We start from the raw sequence: 18,540 nt of genomic DNA on the forward strand, positions 1-18,540 counted from the left end.
TATTTTTATTGTTTAAGACTGTTTAAGTAAGGGATTCTACTTGAAGACTTGATGACCAAATTACCCAACTGACACACACAGGATCTAGGAAATAAGGGCTCCAACAGAGTAGAGGGGCAAAGTTTCAGAATGACAACCAAAGGAAGCCCAAGTTGGCGGCTGTGCCATAGGCAAGAGAAGCGAGTCCTGATACAAGCAGGACAGAGGGCTCCAGGAGGGGAAATGGAAGTGATGTCTGGGCATTAGAAAACAGTATTTATTGCATTTTATTAGAGCATTTGTGAACAGTGAAAGACACAAGTTTTAATGTAGTTTAACTCATCAATCTTTACTTTGGTTAGGTATTTTTGTACACTATTTGAGGAATCTTTGCATTCTTCAAGATTGTAAAGATGTTCTGTTTCCTTCTAGAAGTTTTGTTTCCTCTTTCATGTTTAGATCTATAATTTATCTAAAACTGATTTTTGGATATGATTTGAGGTAGAAGATACATTTTTTTCCATATGGAGTATCCAGTTTCCCCAGCATTTTTTTTGAACAAGGCTGTCTTTTTGTCATACGGTACCTTTGTCATAAACCAAGCGACTGCTGTCTGTTTCAAGATCTCTGTTCTATTCCATCATCCTATGTTTCTATCCTTTTGCCTGTATTATATATTGTCTTAATTACTGTAGCTTCTATAAAGTATTTATATGTGGCAGGTGAAATCCTTCAGCTTTGTTCTTCAAGAATGCTTTGATTAATCTTGGCCCTCTGCATTTTCATATAAATTTCTGAATCAGTTTGCTAATTTCCAAAATAAAAACCATCAACAAAAGAAAACCCTAGTAGAATTTATATTGGAATTACATGAAATTTAGAGATCAATGTGGGAAGAGTTAATATCTTTACAACATCAAGTACCGGCGAGGATGAGGACAACTCTCATGCATTCCTGGTGGGAGTGCCAACTGGTGCAATCACTTTGGAAAACTGGCAGCCATCTGCTAAAACTGAGCATATGTCTACCCTGTAAGCCAGTAATTCCACTCCCAGATATGTATCCAACAGAGCACATACATATAAGCATCAAAGGACATGTATAAACCTGTTGCCGTCAAGTTGATCCTGACTCATAGCGATCCTATGAGATAGAGCAGAACTGCCCCATAGGGTTTCCAAGGAGCAGCTAGTGGGTTCGAACTGTCAACTTTTTGATTAGCAGGCAAACACTTAACCACTGCACTACCAGGGCTCCAAAGGACATGTACAAGAATGTTAAAAACAGCACCGTTCCTCATAGCCCAAAACAGAAACAAGGTAAAAGTCCCTCACCAGGATTAAATATTATATCCATATAAGGGAATATTACACAAGAAGAACACATAAACTCACACACAACTACATGGATGAAACTCACACGTATAAGGCTGAGCAAAAGAGGCCAGTTACAAAAGAGTATGAAACAAAGAGAGTCATTTTATAAGAGCCAGTCGCATAATGAAAATATAAAGGGCATGAACCTATATACAGAGTAATATTTTTTAATTGCCATAAACACAAAACACTGAGAAGAACATAAGTCTCCACATCTTGGTGGTTCAAGCTCACTCAAAATAGAAAAGACAATAAATGATCCAATTAAGGTACATAAGCAAACATATTCAAGAAATGACTATATATTAGATCTTAAGGAAAATCCCAAATTCTGAACAGCAAAAATCTCTGACCACAGTACGGTAAAACAAGACATAATGAAAGTAAAAAAATAACCATACCAGTTGGGAAATTTTAAACTCTCAAAAAACTTTTGATAGAAGAGGAAATTAAAAACCATAGCTGCATTATATTAATGGGGAACAACTCAGAAAAGGAGGGTGAGGATGGCTGCACCGCTTGAAGAATGTAATCAATGTCACTGAATTGTACATCAACCAAAAAAAAAAAAAAAAAAACCATGGCTGCAGAGTATCTAGAAAACAGTACAAAGGGAAAAAATATATATATATAGAAACTTATTAAACTTGTACTCAGGGGAAATAGCTGAAAAAATTTACATTGCTAACAGAAAAAAATGAAATGAAATTAAGCATCGATTTAAGAAGTCAGAAAAAAAGACAATCAAATGTGAAGGAAAGCAGACACAATTAATGGAATAGGGGGTAAACGCAACTTAATGAATTCAACAATGGTAATATTCCTGTGACCTAAGGCGGAAGTGTAAGTCCAGCCTGATGGTGATACCTGACTGGCACTACATCAAGTGAGGAACTCTCTTTACTTTGTGCTCCCAGAGTCTACACCAAGCTCCTTGCCCACAGGAGTCTGTCTTGAGCCCACCTCCACCCCCTGAAGCTGGCCACAACACCTGCTGGATGGTCCTGGTGATCCTTGCCATCGCTCCTGACTGACTTAAACTTTCTTATGGCTCCTTTCTCCGTAGGACACGGGGTCCATTGCCATCGACCTAGGTCACAGGCCAACAAGGCTGAAGCCTGCTGAGGGCTCTGGCTAGAAATCCCCTCTGGAGGCTACAAAGAACTACTGGCCTGCCTCACGTTTGGGTATAAGCAGTTAATTTAGCAAGCGGGGGGAAAAAAAGACAAATGCAATATACTGGGTAAAGATGGAGGTGCCATTCACAGGCCTCCCTCTCTCCAGGGTCAAAATTTAACAAGTTATCTGGCCAAAAAAAAAAAAGGATTACACAAAATACATAGCTCTATTCCAATTACCTCTTCCCTTTCAGACTCCAAATTATGGTGAATTGGCAAGCAAGAAGTACTCTGCAGATGCCACCTAAATCTAAGTTCTTCATTGTAAAATCTGATTCAGTAAAGAACAGAAATTGGAGATGGCATTTGTATCGGATTGTTCCTTTTAACCAGATCAACCACATGGATTCTGAGGGCCACAGACACGTAAACAGAGACAGATGATTGAATCGGTGAACCACGGAGGCCCCGCACCAGGAGTCAGGGCACTCAGGACAGGTCCTGGCACATTAAGGAGGCTGGCCGAAGCTCTTGCCTCACCAAATTTCGAGCTCATGCCAAGAAAGAGCCAATGATGCACCAGCTGCAAGTGCGGCCATACCACTCCCCACAGGCACGTCTGTTGTAAATTTATATGGGTTACTTACTTTACTAATACACGTTCAGCGTAACAAATTCAAATGTTACTAAAGTATACAAATCCTTCCCACCTAAAGGTAGCAAAAACAACCCCTTGCTGTCAAGTTGATTCCGACTCATAGCAACCCTACAGGACACTGCAGAACTGTTCCAAGGGCTTTCAAGGAGTGGGTGGTGGATTTGAACTGCCAACCTTTCGGTTAGCTGTGGTAGCTCCTAACTGCTACGTCACCAGGGCCCCCCACCTAAAGGGTAAACACTGTTATTAATTTGGTCGATACTCTCTACATCTTTTTCTCTTCTCCTTTTATAAATCAAAGGAGTCCCCGGATGGCGCAAAAGGTGAAGTGCTTGACTACCAGCTGAAAGGGCAGCGGTCTGAACACACCCAGAGGTGCCTCAGAAGATAGGCCTGGCGATCTGCTTCCGAAACATTACTGCCTTGAAAACCCTATGGAGTAGTTCTACTTACACAGGTGGGGTCACCTTGAGTCGGTAATCAACTCCACAACAACTAACAACAATATAAACCTACCAGCACAGAATCGCAACCTTCAATTTTCTTCTACAAATGTGAGAATTCACTCCACTATGGTACAACTTGCTTTCTTAATGTATTTCTTTCCAAGAAAATGCATACTGATCTACTACATTCTTTTTAATGCCTACAGAGAATTCTACTGTGCAGTTGTGCCATATCTTATTAATTCATTGGATGGACATGTAAATTATTTCCAGCTGTATACTATGACAAATTACGCTACTACCAGCACCTACTATATGCATCTTTCCACACTTGGCCCAGTATTTCTATTCTACTTGACACTTCCATGAAGCACATTTTTAGTTTGTGCCCAAGTAACTGAAAAGCAGGGTGAAAGCAGTCCTTTATAAACAGTTCTAGATAAAAGGTGAAGAAGGAGATGAGGAGAACTCTCTAACCCCAGAGAAATCAACAGTGACCTCAGATCTTTAACTACGTAAGTTACACAGATGGCTTTGTGGAGCCCTGGTAGCGCAGTGGTTAAAAAGCTCAGCTGCTAACCAAAAGGTCAGCAGTCTGAATCCACCAGCAGCTTCTTGGAAACCCGATGGGGCAGCTCTGCTCTGTCCTATAGGGTCACTATGAGTCAGAACCAACTCAGTGGCAGCAGGTTTTGCCTTTGGTTTTTAGATAGCTTCAGCAGCGAATGCCTGGAAGGACACAGAACACAACCCACTTAAAACAAAATCCATCTTACTCTTCCAGTCCTCCTCCAACTGCTGCCCTCGCACAGCTCAGCCTTGAGGAGGCAGAAAAGAGACAACAGTGGCTGTCTTCAGAAGCCCCAAAGGAGACTCCTTAGCAACCAACCATTTCAACCTGGATTTAATTTCTCCCTCTGAGGAAAGAAATACTCCACCAGGCTCACGGAATAATCATGACAGCTGCACACAGACTTTTAACAACCCACTGAGGTGGCTGTTCCTACTATCACTCCTTATTAACACACGAGGAAACCGAGGCCAAGGGGGCACTTACGCTCTTTATCTAAAGAGCTGAGCTGCACGCCAAAATCTGGGAGGGGGGAACTAGGGTGTTCATCTAGAGATAGTTCATCAACAACCCAGCTCCTGCAAATCCACCTCTGCTTTGATGAATAAACAAATCCAAAGATAAGGGGAGGGTCTGAGTTGATGTAATAGATCTCTAACAACACCATAAGAGTCACAGAAACAATCACAGTCACTCGGCCTCAAGTCAGAAAAGACCAGGTCTGGAGGAACAGAGGGAAAACCCAAAAGTAAGGGCCAAGTGTCCCCCAGAAGCTTTTATACATATGCCAACCTGTGATTTCAGCAAGGGGAGAAAGAGCAACAACTGCCTTCGCTATAAATATACTAACTTTATTCACTTATTGTGGGCCCCAGAGAACAATAAACTAATGTTACAAAAGACCTTGCCCCATTATTAGGACTCCATTCTCACAACTCCCTGACCCTGCCCTGTCCCATCACTGCCCCCACCCCCCCGCCATTCTTACAATTTCACAAATAGATCACACTGCCCCTTTACTCTAACAAATTCACATCACAGCGCATGCTGGCCTGCCTGGCCCCTATCCCCAATCTCTCCGTAATGCCAACACCAAACTATATAGCAGTGCCTAATATGCTCTGAGATTTTTGGACAGCCACACACTTCATTTAAACCCATGTTTTGCCACTGCTTTACCAACACGTCATGATTCATCCAGGACGCACAGAGAATTTACAATAGCTTTTTTTTCCCCTTAAGAGGATAGAAAAGGGCTAAAGTGATAACGCTGGGAAACCATATATAAAATGTCTAAAGTTTACTTATCTTTATTTTTATGAGGGTAGACTCATAAACATTCATACATATCCCATCTCCACTGGTCAACTCAGGTTTAGATTCCATGCGCACAGTTAGAATACTTTCCTTCATTGAAAAACAAAAATATTTTCCAGACCACACTGTTCTCTTTAAAGTACAGCTTAAAAAGGGGTCCCAGGGAAGAAGGAGTGACTTTCATTTTCTACTTTGTGTGCTTCTGAAGTGTCTGAACTTTTTGTGACAAGCCTGTACTGTTACTGCTACAATGTTTATAAGTCTCAATTAAAATGAGCAATATAGAATCAATACCTTACGCTGTTCCTGAGTTGAATAAATGCATCACCGGAATTATGTCTACCTTCACTGTCCCATCCCCCTTGGCAGATAAGGAAAGTGAGCCTGGTAAAAGAGGCCTATGTGGTGCAACGGTTAAGATCTCGGCTGCTAACCAAAAGGTCGCAGTTTGAATCTATCAGCTGCTTCTTAGAAACCCTATGGGGCAGCTCTACTCAGTCCTATAGTGTCGCTATGAGTTGGAACCAACTCAACGGCACGTAACAACAACAGTGAGTAAGTGCTGGAACCCAATACTCACATCTGCCTGATGCCAAATCAGGGCTGCAGCCCAGTAAACTGCAGAGGCTCCCTGGTAGGTGGAACCCAAGAACTTCCTTAACATACTTACCTGCGTTCTTTCCAAGACATTTTACCTACAACTCCCCAAGAACTGAACAGCCTCAACACAGGGTGGCAGCCAGTAATCAAATGCCCTTGTTAGCTGAAAAGACCTCCAAAGGCTATTTATTACCTTGGAGAGACAGGGACAGCTGAAAAAAGTCCAATGCGCTTAGCCCACAGAAAGGCCTTTGTTGGCTAAGTGGGCTCCCGTAGGCAAGGGCAGGGGCTATTCGAATTGGTTCTAAATCTTTAGCAAGTACCACCCAGCTTAGCACACAGTTAGAAACCCCAGCATTTAGTAAACAAATGAGCCCCAAGTGTGTAAGCCTGCCTACTCCAAACCCCCAGGCCCTCCACTAGAGCTGAGTCCAGGAACCACTAATAACCACTGTTTATTAAAAGCCTGCTTGCCTTGTTCCAGGTATCTTATAAGCACTTCACAGGCATGACCCTCCGAATCCTCCCACCAATTCCTTGTGGGTAGCTGTTACTATCTACACTGTGCAGATGAAAAATAAGACAAAAAAATAGAGACTCAGAAAGATTAAACAACTGGCCCCAAGTCACCCAGCTCACAAGGTGGTGGAACCTGGATGTGAAGGCAGCTGACCCCAAAGCCAGAGCTCCCTTTCTTGGGAGCTGTACTGTGTATCTCGTTTGTGCCAAAAAGAGCCATTCGACATCAGGAGCAACAGTAAAGGGGCAGGCTAGGCACTCCCAACTCTCCAGTGAATTTTCTCTAGGGTCACGTTAACAAATAACAACCCACAAGGGCCAGAGCAGTGTAATTCCAAACTGTACCTCCTCTGGGCACTCATCTTGCCAGAGCACAAACCTTTCCCCAACTGGCCTGATGAAATATCACCCAGGCATTTCCAAATGCTTAATTTCTACAGTCACTTCAAAGACGTCCACTAAGTGTAATCTTCTAAAATAACTGGACAGTGAAAGACAGAGGCCAGAGCCCAAGTCTTTGAGGAAGGAAAGAAGATCTCCATAACAGCCATCATCAAGAGATGCAACGGAGGATTAGCCTCCAAATATATTCCACATCAACCGTAAGGAATTGTAACAGCAACAAAATAACCAGGGGCTGCAAAATGTGAGCCTCAGAAATCTCCACAGGGGCTGTGTGAAATCCCAAAGGGAGGAGTTACCTGAATTTTCTCTGCAGGCTCCAGTGTATTAAGACTGGAAGGAAACATCTGCCACAGGTAACATCATTTTAGTTGACACTGAAAGTCAAGCTTAGACCTGGCTACCCGTGCCTCTCTCTACAACCCCCTTCTGAGTGTCCACACTGGGCTTCACTTATTGAGATGCTCAGAGCAACTCCCTCCATGGCCATTCTGCACTGGACAACCACAGTAAACGGAGCTGCCGTTTCTATGTTATGCTTTTCCAAACTGATCAAAACATAAAAAAGTCTTACACTGACTACCAGTAACCATTGCCGTGACAGACTCCGACTCATAGCAGCCCTACAGGACGGGGTACAGCTGCCCCATACGATTACCAAAACTGTAGTGTCTATAGGAGACTGCCACGTCTTTCCCCTGCGGAGCAGCTGGTGGGTTTGAACCACTGACCTTTTGGTTAGCATCCGAGCGCTTAACCACAGTGCCACCATGACTCCTTTACACTGACTACAGCAATTCTAAAACAGCAACTGCTTTTGACTTGGAAAATGTGCACACCCAAAATGCTGCTCATTCAGAAGAGCCTAGCGCAGAAATACACGTTCTCACACACTATCACATATAAATTGATGCAATGTTTTTAAGAGGAATTTGACAGAATTTTTACTAAAATCCTATTCAACTGCAGAAGTCCACACTGCAGACACATGCTGTTACATATGAATTGTATGATGTTTGTGAAATTTGGAAATTCTACCGAAATTGTCTAATATCCAAAATTAGAAACAGCCCAAATGTCCGCCAACAGGAGATGGTTAAATCAAGTATATCCAAAAAATATTCTCCGCAGTTGCTAAAATGAATGATGCAATCCATATGCATGTACTGTCACAGGACATGCCGAGACATTCTTTTAAGTGAAAAAGGCAGCATGCTTCAAAAATATAAACATGTGTAGGTAATGTGAACTTTTTTTTTTCTGGAAGGAGTCACAAGAAACTTCTCATGGTGGTTTTCTTGCAGAGTGGCTAGGGAAGAGCCTTTATACCTTTCTACACAGCTTGAATTTTCTAACTACATGCAAATAATGTCTTTTTTTTTTTTTTTTAAGTCAACTGGGAATATCTGGGCCATGGGATTACAAGTCATTTTTGTTTTCTTCTTTATACATTTGCATATCAGAAAAACTAATATTTTTTTAAACAGTAAAAGAATGTGGTACATCCTATATGTTAATACGGAAAAATACCCACGACATGTTTGTCTGAAAAATAAAAGTTGTAGTATGAGAAAGATGTAATGATGCCATTTTTGTTTTTAAAAACTCACCTAGGGCCACATTTCTGTGTATGCAGACAGTTCAGGTGAACAAACACATTAAACTGTAAACAGTGGTTACAAGTTAGGGGAGAAGAGAGCTTTCATCTTTCTTTATACATTTGTATTTCTTAATATCGTGAACACTATATTACTTTTGTGATTAACATTTTATCGAGAGAAAAAAACAAGAAAAGTACACATTATGCTTCAGAACGACCTTCTACTCCTCCAAACGATTTCTGAACACTCAGCCCATTTAGTCCTGCTGACAGGTCAGCCAGGCAGGAGTGACGATGCCCCTCCCAGACAAGCCTGTTTTCTGTGCTGGCCTGGAAAAGAGCAGTTCTTTAAGCTCTGAGCTCTGTGTAAACAACACTTGCCAAAAAAGGTTCTAGAAGATACAAAGGACCCATGGAAAGTATGCTGGAGATGACCTCTTTTTTCCAGTTGGGCCTGCAGCGGTCCGTCCCATCATTCTACACGAAGAGACGACCTGAAGCATGTTTGGAGAGAGACTCAACTTGGGCTTTCCGAAGCCAAAGTCATTCTCTGACCCACTCTCGGCTGGCCACTGGCCATGCTCAAGCACTTGCATAATGTTCACATTCAAAGGGCTTCAGCGCTCAGGAAAGCCAGCCAGACCCATGAGCTCTCTGGGGCCCATACATTTCCGATTTCAACTTAGAAACACAGTTTTTATATTCCAAGGCTTGGCATACTATTTTCAAGAGATGATTATTTCAAGTCTGCTGCATTTTCCAGAATGCCTTCCCTGACCACCCCAAACCCAGGCTGAATTAGGTCTGACGCCTCAGTAGGCTCTTATGAAATCCTCTTACATAACCCTATTATTGCTCATCCTACAGATGTGACAGACATGGAAGACACAGTAATTGAACAAAAGCTACAAGATTCCGCTTCACGGTGCACTCGCTCACTCGCTTCACTGGGGGAAAAGGACAATTCAATAAGAACAAAATTGTATTCGCACATTGTAAACGAAAAGTGCTATAAAGAAAACCAATAGGGGGCTATGAAAGACCCATGGGAGGGTGATGACAAAACCGAGAGGTTCGCAGAGGCCTCATTAAAGAAGTGCTTGGCATTCCCACCACTGGACGGTGAGCTCTTGGGGAAAGTGAGTGGGATATGCATCAGAGGGCCTAACCAGGACTGTGACAACCAGAACTTCACGGCTCATGAAAGAAGCCACCCTGGGCTCAGAGCTGGAGAGGAAGGTGACAAGGACTGAAGGAGAAAACTGATACTGTGCAGAAGAGAAGTGAAGAACAAGCCTGCACATGCTCTGACCTGGAAATTCCACTTTGGGGAAATAATCAGCCATGTGGACCAAGACTCCTGTGCAAGGATGTTCCCTAAAGCTTTGTTTATAAGAGGAAAAAATGGAAAACCTAAATGTCTAATGACAGAGGGTTAAATAAATCATGGCACATCCATATAACATAATTATGCAGTTTTTAAAATCCCTTTTTCTTCAATAGCTTAGGGGAACACACTAGAACAATAACAGGAAAAAGCAAACTATAACTTGTGCATACATTATTGGCCCAATTTTGGAAACACACAAACAATCAGAGGGAAGAAATACATCAGAATTTTTACTGTAGTGATCTCTGGATGCTGAGATTACAGGTAATTTGCATTTTGTTGTGCCATCTTTATTCTTTTCAGTGCTTCCCATTTTTTTCCCAATGAAAACATTATTTTTATGAACGGGAAAATATGTAATTAAAAGGTCTTACACAATGCCTGGAGCTCAAGGAGTGTGATTATGTCCTCCTAAACTCTGTGTTTAAATTTTAACCTCTATGCCTGTGCTTATAATCCCATTTGGGAACGAGTTGTTTTTGTTATATTAATGAGGCAGGATTAGTGTAAGGTGTATAGGCGTCCTCTGCTATCCCAAAGTACAGCGCTCCTGTGAAACATTTTGTAAGCTAAAATAGCGTAAAACAAACAATTACCATTAATTCATACGGGAAAATTTTTTTAGTATTTCCAGACCCAGAAAATAACCTATCAAATCATACCAAATAACGCATAAAACCCTTATGAGCTCTCAGACTTTTCAATACCTCAGGACACATCTTGCTAACCAATGCACAAAATAAATCGAGATAACGCACAGATGCTCACAGACACAGTTCAAAGCTATAGCGGTTTGATGCTGAAATGCTGAGTGTAGGTCCCAGGGAAGGAGCTCAGCCACACCACTCTTGTTGCTCGGGGTGCGTGCTGTCTCTTAAATGGCTCTTAAATGGCTCGCTGCAAAACAAACCCTAAACGCTACTTCTGCTTTTCACCTTTTTTTTTTTTTTTTTTCATAAAAGCAAAAATTCTCTTTGGATTTCTTTTGGTTAGTGCAAACAGGTACTAATGTAGACCTTCCATAAAAGCAAGAGAGAGAGTAAAGCAAACTTTTGAAAAGCAAGTGATAACTGTACCTTGAGTTAATCTTTCTTAAAATGTAAGAGATTAAACAAGCAATCAAGAAAGCAAGCAGAGATGGGGGGAGAGAGATGCCAAGCCACATGGAGATTGCCCAGAAGCTCAGAAAGGACAAGGGCCTTCCTCCAGATCCAAGAGAGAGAGAAAGCTTTCCCTAGAAAAAAAAAAAAAAACTTAGAGCTGGCCCTTAAATTCAGACTTCTAGCCTCCTAAAATGTGAGAAAATAAATCTGCTTGTTAAAGCCACCCACTGGTGGTATTTCTGTTACAGCATCACTAGATAACTAAGACAGAATCTGGTACCAGAAGAGTGGGGAGCTGCTGTAACAAACACCTGCAATGTGGATGTAGTTTTCAAATTGGGTAATGGGTAGAGGTTAGAAGAGCCTTAAGAGAGGTCTAACAGTAAAAACCTAGATTGCCTTGAAAAGACTGTTGGTAGAATTATGGATGTCAAAGGCAATTCTGGTGAGGGCTCAGGAGGAGGTGGGGAGAGTGACAGAGAACATCTCTACTGTCTTAGAGAATACATATAGGGCCAGCAAAGAAATGTTGCTAGAAATGTGGACTTTAAATGTGCTTCTGGCAAGGCTTTAAAAGAAAATGATGAACATGTGGGTGGACGATAGAATGAAGGGAGATGCTTTTCATGCCGTGGCTAAGAATTGTCTAAATTATGTACAAATGTTTGGTGGAAGGTAGAACTTATAAGCGATGACTTAGATGCCTGGCTGAGGGGATTTCTAAGCAAAATCTTAAAAGGGCTGCGTGGTTTCTCGTTGCCACTTATAGTAAAATGTGAGAGGAAGGAAATGGACTTAAAAGTGAAGTGTGCAAAATGAAAACAGAACTTAAAAGATTTGGAAAATTCTGTTGTACAAGCTAAGGATACATGTCCTACAATGTTTCCCAAGGACATGGCTACACAATCTTTTTGAAAGAGATTAAGCCTGTGACTGATGGATTTAACCAACTACCATGGCAGAAACCCCATCAGCTTAGACCAAAGGGGACAGAAAAAGTATAAAAGGAAAGAATGTCATCTGCCTCTTGGAATTCTCAGGCAGGAAACAAGCCAAAGGAGATAAATCTGTTGTCCTCCAAAAAAAAGAAATGAACCATTCCTGGAGCAACTCAGAAATCAGCAGAACTGTCGAAGGGGCACAAGAAAGAAACAGGGCCTTCTCAGTTTCAAAGGGTGGGGCCGTGGTCTCCTCAACTCAAAAGGTAGGGCCACAGCATTCTAGGTTTGAAAGAGTCAGATCTTTCCCAATTGGGTTTGGAGTGTGGGGCTGCTGGGTGTGTGCGGGGCAGGTATGGGGGATGGGGCTGCAGCCCAAAGCTAAGGAAGCAGGGCTGCCATGCGCCAGGGGCAGAAGAATGGGGCCTGCCAGGGGCCAAAGGAGTGGGGTTATCATTCAGATGGAATAGGAGAACAGGGCCATCCAAAGCCCAGGAAACAGCTGCCGTTCCAGTGGGCTTGAAGACAGAGTTGAAGGCCAGAGCCAAGGGGCCTCCACCCAGAATCCAGAGGGCCTGACCAACACCAGGAGTCTGGAAGGCAGGACCATTGCCCAGATGGTCTCAGAGAAGAGGATTATTTTCAAGCCTTGAGAGCTAATGTAATTTGTTTTGCTGGGTTTTGGACTTGCTCAGTGCCTGTGATACCTTCTTTCCCTCCAATTTCTCTCATTTGTGACAGAAATGTCTACCTTGTGCCTGTTCCACCACTATATTTTAGAAACGAACAACTTATAGTCTAGATTTCACAGGCTCACAGATAAAGAATTTTCCCCCAGGATGGAATACACCTAAGGTCTCATCCATATTGGATTTAGATGATTCAGAAGATGAGATTTTGGACTCGGACTTGATTTAATACTTCTGCGCGGATGTGATGGTATGAATGTGTTTTACATGTGACAAGGACATGAATTTTGGGGGCCAAAGGGTAGAATGTTACGGACTAAATTGTATCCCACAAAATGTGTTGTAAATCCTAACCTCTACGTGTGGTCAAAATTCCTATTGAGAGTGGTTGTCTTTGTTATGTTAATAGGACAGGATTAGTGTAAAGCATATCTTCAGTCAGTCTCTTCTGACTGAAGCGAGCAGAGCAGAGATGGGGGAAGAGCAATGCCAAGCCACATGAAGACTGTCCAGGAGCAGAGCCTCAGAAGGGACAAGGACCTTCCTTCCTCCAGAGCCAACAGAAAGAGAAAGCCTTCTTGAATTCAGACTTGTAGCCTCCTAAACTGTGAGAAAATAAATGTTTGTTAAAGCCATCCACTTGTGGTATTTCTGTTACAGCAGCACTAGGTAACGAAGACAAGGAAGGAGTACCTGTAGACTGGTAAAACCCAGCCCAGTACCGTAAGTGAGTTTAAAAAGCAATACTGCTTCTGCAACACCATAAAGAGGGAAAGACTGATGGTTCTTCTTGGGAAAAAAAAGAAGAAAATGACAGACTGGTTAAAAGAAACCAGGTGCACAGGTAGGAAAAACAGAAAGTAACGGAAGAGAGAATATGAAAGACCACCAGCAACCTGACAGAGACTTCATTTTGCCCACAGATAACCCCGCTACATACAAAGCTTTACAGACCAGTGACACTGCCAGCATTTTACAGGTTCAACTGAGCCCTCCTCTCAGGTGACAGATGCTTCTCAAGTCACAAGGAAAATTAACAAGTACAGCTAAGAATAAAGCTCAACCAAGACTTCTGGCTCAAAAGTCACTAAATCAAGCCTCCTCCTGGTGCAAAGAGATTTCCCCTGTGCCACCCACAAATATAAACAGTGATATCATCGATGACTATAGCCCAAGTCTTCGAACTCCCCGAGGTAAGGAGGCCCAGTCTAAATTTCACCTTTGAAACCTAAAAGCTTGTCGCAATTTTATTTCATAAGAACAGCTCATCAACTCCAATTTTTTTCTCCTATCTCCAACGCCACTGGCAGTGCCTTTATTTCTTTGTTCAAGTGACAAGCCCAAGATTCCTAAAAGCTGTAAAAATCCCAAAAAGAATCTTTAACAAAGAAATCAAGTTACAATTTTAAAAAGAAGACAATCTAGTTAGCCTGACTTTTTTTAAAATAAAAAATATGAGATTCAGAGCACAACACCCAACAGATACCTGCTGGAAATTTTACTTTCCAAGGGGAAATGCATCGCCATAAAAGCTAGTATAAATAAACCAAAAAACAACAAACCCACTGCCATTGAGTTGATTCCGACTCAGAGCGACAAGCTCTACTTAATACCTGCCTGCCCATAACAAGACACAGCAGAGAGGCTTCATGAGCAAATTTAGAAATACTTGTACTGGCCCATCTAGCCTATTCTAGTTTGAAACAGAAACCAACACAGAAATGATTAATCTTAAACGGTAGTATGAGAGACATAACTAGCATACAGCCGTCAGTAACATGAGTCAGTACGCTGCACAAAAAAAAAAAAAAAAAACACCTTAAAAATACAGTAAAATAATCTTTTAGGAAAAAAAAAAAAAGAACTAAAATTTAAAGGGGGTGGTGGGGGTGAAGACGGCGAAGAGGCCAACTAAAAGGTGTAACAAAAAACCCTCTGCCAAGCCCCAGGCAACTAGCCCTACGATGGAACTAGTTCTGACTTGCTGTTCCCGAAATTCCACTCTCCCAAGATTTTCTGGCTCTTCCTTCCCCAGGCTTGCCCATTTGGGCCCGATAAAGACTGGAGGAGTCCCAGGGTATGTGAGATGGCATGTCCACTCAACGTGGGGCATCCCAGGCAATCAGTATCTGGAGGCCCATGAATAAGTAGAACTCAAAGGTAATCAAAAAGCTTAGTGGGAGGAGTAGCTGATTCAGTCTCTTCCCTAACCAGCCAACTAACAAATAGTAAAGAGCCAGGCTGGGTCAGGAAGTAGTCAGATGGCAAGGCTCAGCTGGAGGAGAGAAGCAAGGAAAAACAGAAGAACGACGTGACCCTGCTCAGTCAGTCCTACAACCAGGAGGCCTGGAGGAGGTTTAAAAGAAAAAAAAAAAAAGATAGCTGCGGGAATGCTGAAATGGCCTGAAACAAATTCCCCACCAGACTGCAGAACTACTACGTCCAAGCAGAGTATATCCGGGAGCTATTTATCAAGAAGTCATGGGTTTGACCAAAGGCAACCGGGGTCTCAGGCCTCACCTGTGGCCAGGACTTGGCCCTTCCCATGGCCTGTGATAAACAGCAGCAACACCAGGTTTGGCTGAGCTCCCAGGCTCTTCTAAACCATTCTGGTACTTCCAAGCAGTTGAGTGGTATTCATGATTATTAAAAGGAAAGTCATACACAGTTTTACCACCCAGGAGAACAGGAGTTTTTCAATCAGGACTTTAGGAGGAATGAACCAGAAAAATTGGTAACCAACAAAAACTTACATTTTCATCACCTTCCTATGGATGGAAGCACTTTTCAACGAATCTGACATAAGGCTCCCAAGAGCCTCAACAGATACCCGAGGCAGGCACAATTACTCCCATTTTACAGATGCAGGAACTGAGGCACAGAGACTTGCGTTAAGGTAAACAAATGAGGACCAGAACCCAGGTCGTTCTGAGACACACTTGCCTGAACAAGCAAAGTTTCCCCAAATGAGCTGCCAATCCCAAAGGAAACCAGTTATCCTCAAAAGGCAAGGCTCCCTGGGTCTCTGCTTGTTGTCCAGGGTATATTGTATGGTTCTAGCCCTGCACACCCTGGGGCCAAGGTTAGTGACCTCTTACCACACCTCCAAAACAAAACCAAACTCATTGCTATCGAGCCGATTCTGACTCAGTGACCCTATAGCACAGAGAAGAAGTGCCCCATAGTTTCCAAGGAGCACCTAGTGGATTTGGATTCGGACTGCCAACCTCTTGGTTAGCAGACCTTTTGGTTAGCAGCCATAGCACTTAACCACTAGGCCACACCCCCAGTACTATTACATTCCTGAGGGCTCCAAATGCTACTCTTTCCCATCCTTGTTTCCCCACAGGGGCTCAGCACTGAAAAAACAATGCTTTGTGCCTTGAATTCCTTCTCCCTTGTCCATGTCTTAGACCTGTACCTGTGGCATCCACTGGCATGGCTCAACTCTACAGATGGCACCACGAGCGGCTAACTTTTGTATCAGGACCTGATGACAGTTATATAAACAGCCATAAAAGGAACAATTACTGCGCACCAACTTCATGTTAGGCCCTTCATCATCTTCCCTACCCTGCTAGCTGGAAGGTGAACGTCCCTATTTATGCCAACAAAGATTTGAAGCGGACTGGTTTAGAGGTAACAGAAGCAGGATTTGCACTGCAAAGCCTGGGTCTCCCAGGACTCCATATTACACCAAAGCACTGTGCACAGACATGGCTAACCCACTACTAAATGGACGTAATTAGGACTGGTAGAAACCATGACAGACTTCAGAGAAATGATTACAAACACCAAACTGGACGATAATGTATGAAGCCATATGAAACGTACACAAAACCTTAGAGAAGGAAAAAAAAAAATAAAAATCTTGGGGTAAGTTTAGCAATCCCGTAAATCAAAGGATTTTAAAGGTTTCTCCCAGGTAGCCATTTAGCAAACAGCAAATACAAGTCCCCCTTTGCCCACTTCCTTCAAGCTCACTCTTCCCTTTAAAAACACCTCCTCTTCTTGCCTAAAGGTGGGCTCGGACCTCCCACGTTATTAAAAAAGAAAGAAAAAGCACCTTCCAATTTTATGTAGGCAAATCCACTCTTCAGAGGCCCACAATTTCAACAGTGCTGTGTTTTTTACTTGGGGGGAGGAGGAAGGAGGAAAAAACCATCTGGCAGGCCCTGAGTAACGACATCCTGTTTATTATTAAACGTTTTTAGCAATACAGCATTAAGTATTTTGAAAATAACCCTCTTTTTCCCGCACTCAAATCGTGTCTGTCTGGGGCAGCTGTATTAACGTCTCCAGCCGTGGCACACGGGCCAACAACCCCAGAACACCAACTTCAGAGACACCCGTGGGGGAACCTGTCGCCAGCTCCGCGCCCAGAAACGGATCTCTGCCATTCCCAGGCCTCTGGGCCTCGCGTCGACCCCGGCCACAAGATTCCACCTTCGGATGCTGTTTGCAAAAGTAAGCACGCCTGGGGTAGGGGGGCAGAAAACCGTCGCAGATATTTCGAGAGCACAGAGGCATCCTCGGTCCCCGGAATCTGCGGGCCGAGTGGCCAAGTCCCGGGCTCCGGAGGGCCCCTCCGCCACCACCTGCCTTTTAAACGAGAGGGGCCGCCCAGCCGCGGTCTGCGCCCGGAGCAGGAGACCGGCCCCGACGCACGCCCCCGGCTTCGCGCAGCGCCCAGGACCGGCCGCGGCCTCCGGGGCGCGGGGGCGGCGAGCGGGGCCCGGCGCGAGGTGCGCGGCCGCCCGGCCCCCTCGCCCCGCGGGCCCCGCTGCACCCGCGCTCGCCCGGAGGCCGCGCGGCGCCACCACAACAATGGCGAGCGGGCCCGGCCCGGCCCGGCCAGCGCCGCCGCCGCCCCCCAGCTCGGCCCGGCGAGGCCGCAGCCTGCAGCCCGACGCCCCGACCCGCCTGGGGAGCGGCAGCGGCGGCGGGGCCGGGGGACGAGCCCGGCCGCGCTCGCGGACAAAGGTCGGGCCGGGCCGCAGGGTCGCCGCTGTCAGTCAGCGGGCGCGGGAGACAAAGCCCGGCCGGGCCGCGCCACCTCCGCGCCTCCATCTTAGTGCCGCCGCCCCGCCGCCGCCGTTGCCCCCGGCCCGGCCCCTCGCCGCCCCGCGCCCCTCGGGCCCACCTGGTCTGGTTCCGCGGGCGCGACTGGGCCGGGAGATGGCGGTCGGGCGGCGGTCGGGCGCGGAGGCGTCGGGATGGCGGCGGATTGCGAGGCGGCGGCGCGGGCTGCTCGCTCGCTCGCTCGCTCCCTCCCTCCCTCCCGGGCTCACTCGTCGCTCGCTCGCTCACGGGAGCCTCCGAGCCTGTGTCTCGCCGCTCGCCTCCCTCCCGCGCTCGGCTCCCCGCCCCCCGCCTGCCACCGCCCCCGCCCCCTCCGGCCTCCTCCTCCCGACGCCGCCGCCCGCAGCCGCGCCTCCGGCCGCGCGCAGCGCCCCCTGCCGCGCCTCCCTGGCTCGGCGACCCCGCGCCGCCCGCCCCGCCCCGCAGCCGCGCCTCCGGCCGCGCGCAGCGCCCCCTGCCGCGCCTCCCTGGCTCGGCAACCCCGCGCCGCCCGCCCCGCCCCGCCCCGCCCCCGCGGGCCTAGAAGAGGAGGGCGTCCGGGGAAGGGGTCCGGGAGAAGCAGGACTGGGAAAGGAAAACCGGCTTCGCGAGAGTGGCCCACGAAGGAAGAGGGGCCTCGGGGAAGGGGCTTGGGAGAGAAGAGGGAAGGAGTCTGACAGAAGAGGCGCTGGGAAGAGAGGAAGGACCCGCGGGAGGGGGCTGGGTAGAGAAGAGAGAGGGGTCCTGGGAAAAGGGGGACTGGGAAGGGGAC

The 18,540-nt window shown here is 45.4% G+C and overlaps 1 protein-coding gene across 12 annotated transcripts in view; it reads right to left on the reverse strand.

The window, feature by feature from the left end:
- Positions 1–17,981, reverse strand: part of PRRC2B (proline rich coiled-coil 2B) — a 90,850-nt gene extending 72,869 nt beyond the window's left edge. For 11 of the 12 annotated variants that reach the window (XM_064291317.1, XM_064291316.1, XM_064291313.1 and 8 more), the window contains exon 1: positions 17,851–17,981. The gene's annotated coding sequence lies outside the window, so the exon portion shown is untranslated. The remainder of the gene's footprint in view (positions 1–17,850) is intronic. The other variant, XM_064291306.1, reaches the window with a different exon arrangement.
- Between the last annotated feature and the right edge of the window lie 559 nt (positions 17,982–18,540).

The sequence above is a fragment of the Loxodonta africana genome, chromosome 9 (genome assembly GCF_030014295.1).
Source record: "Loxodonta africana isolate mLoxAfr1 chromosome 9, mLoxAfr1.hap2, whole genome shotgun sequence".
Lineage (NCBI taxonomy): Eukaryota > Metazoa > Chordata > Mammalia > Proboscidea > Elephantidae > Loxodonta > Loxodonta africana.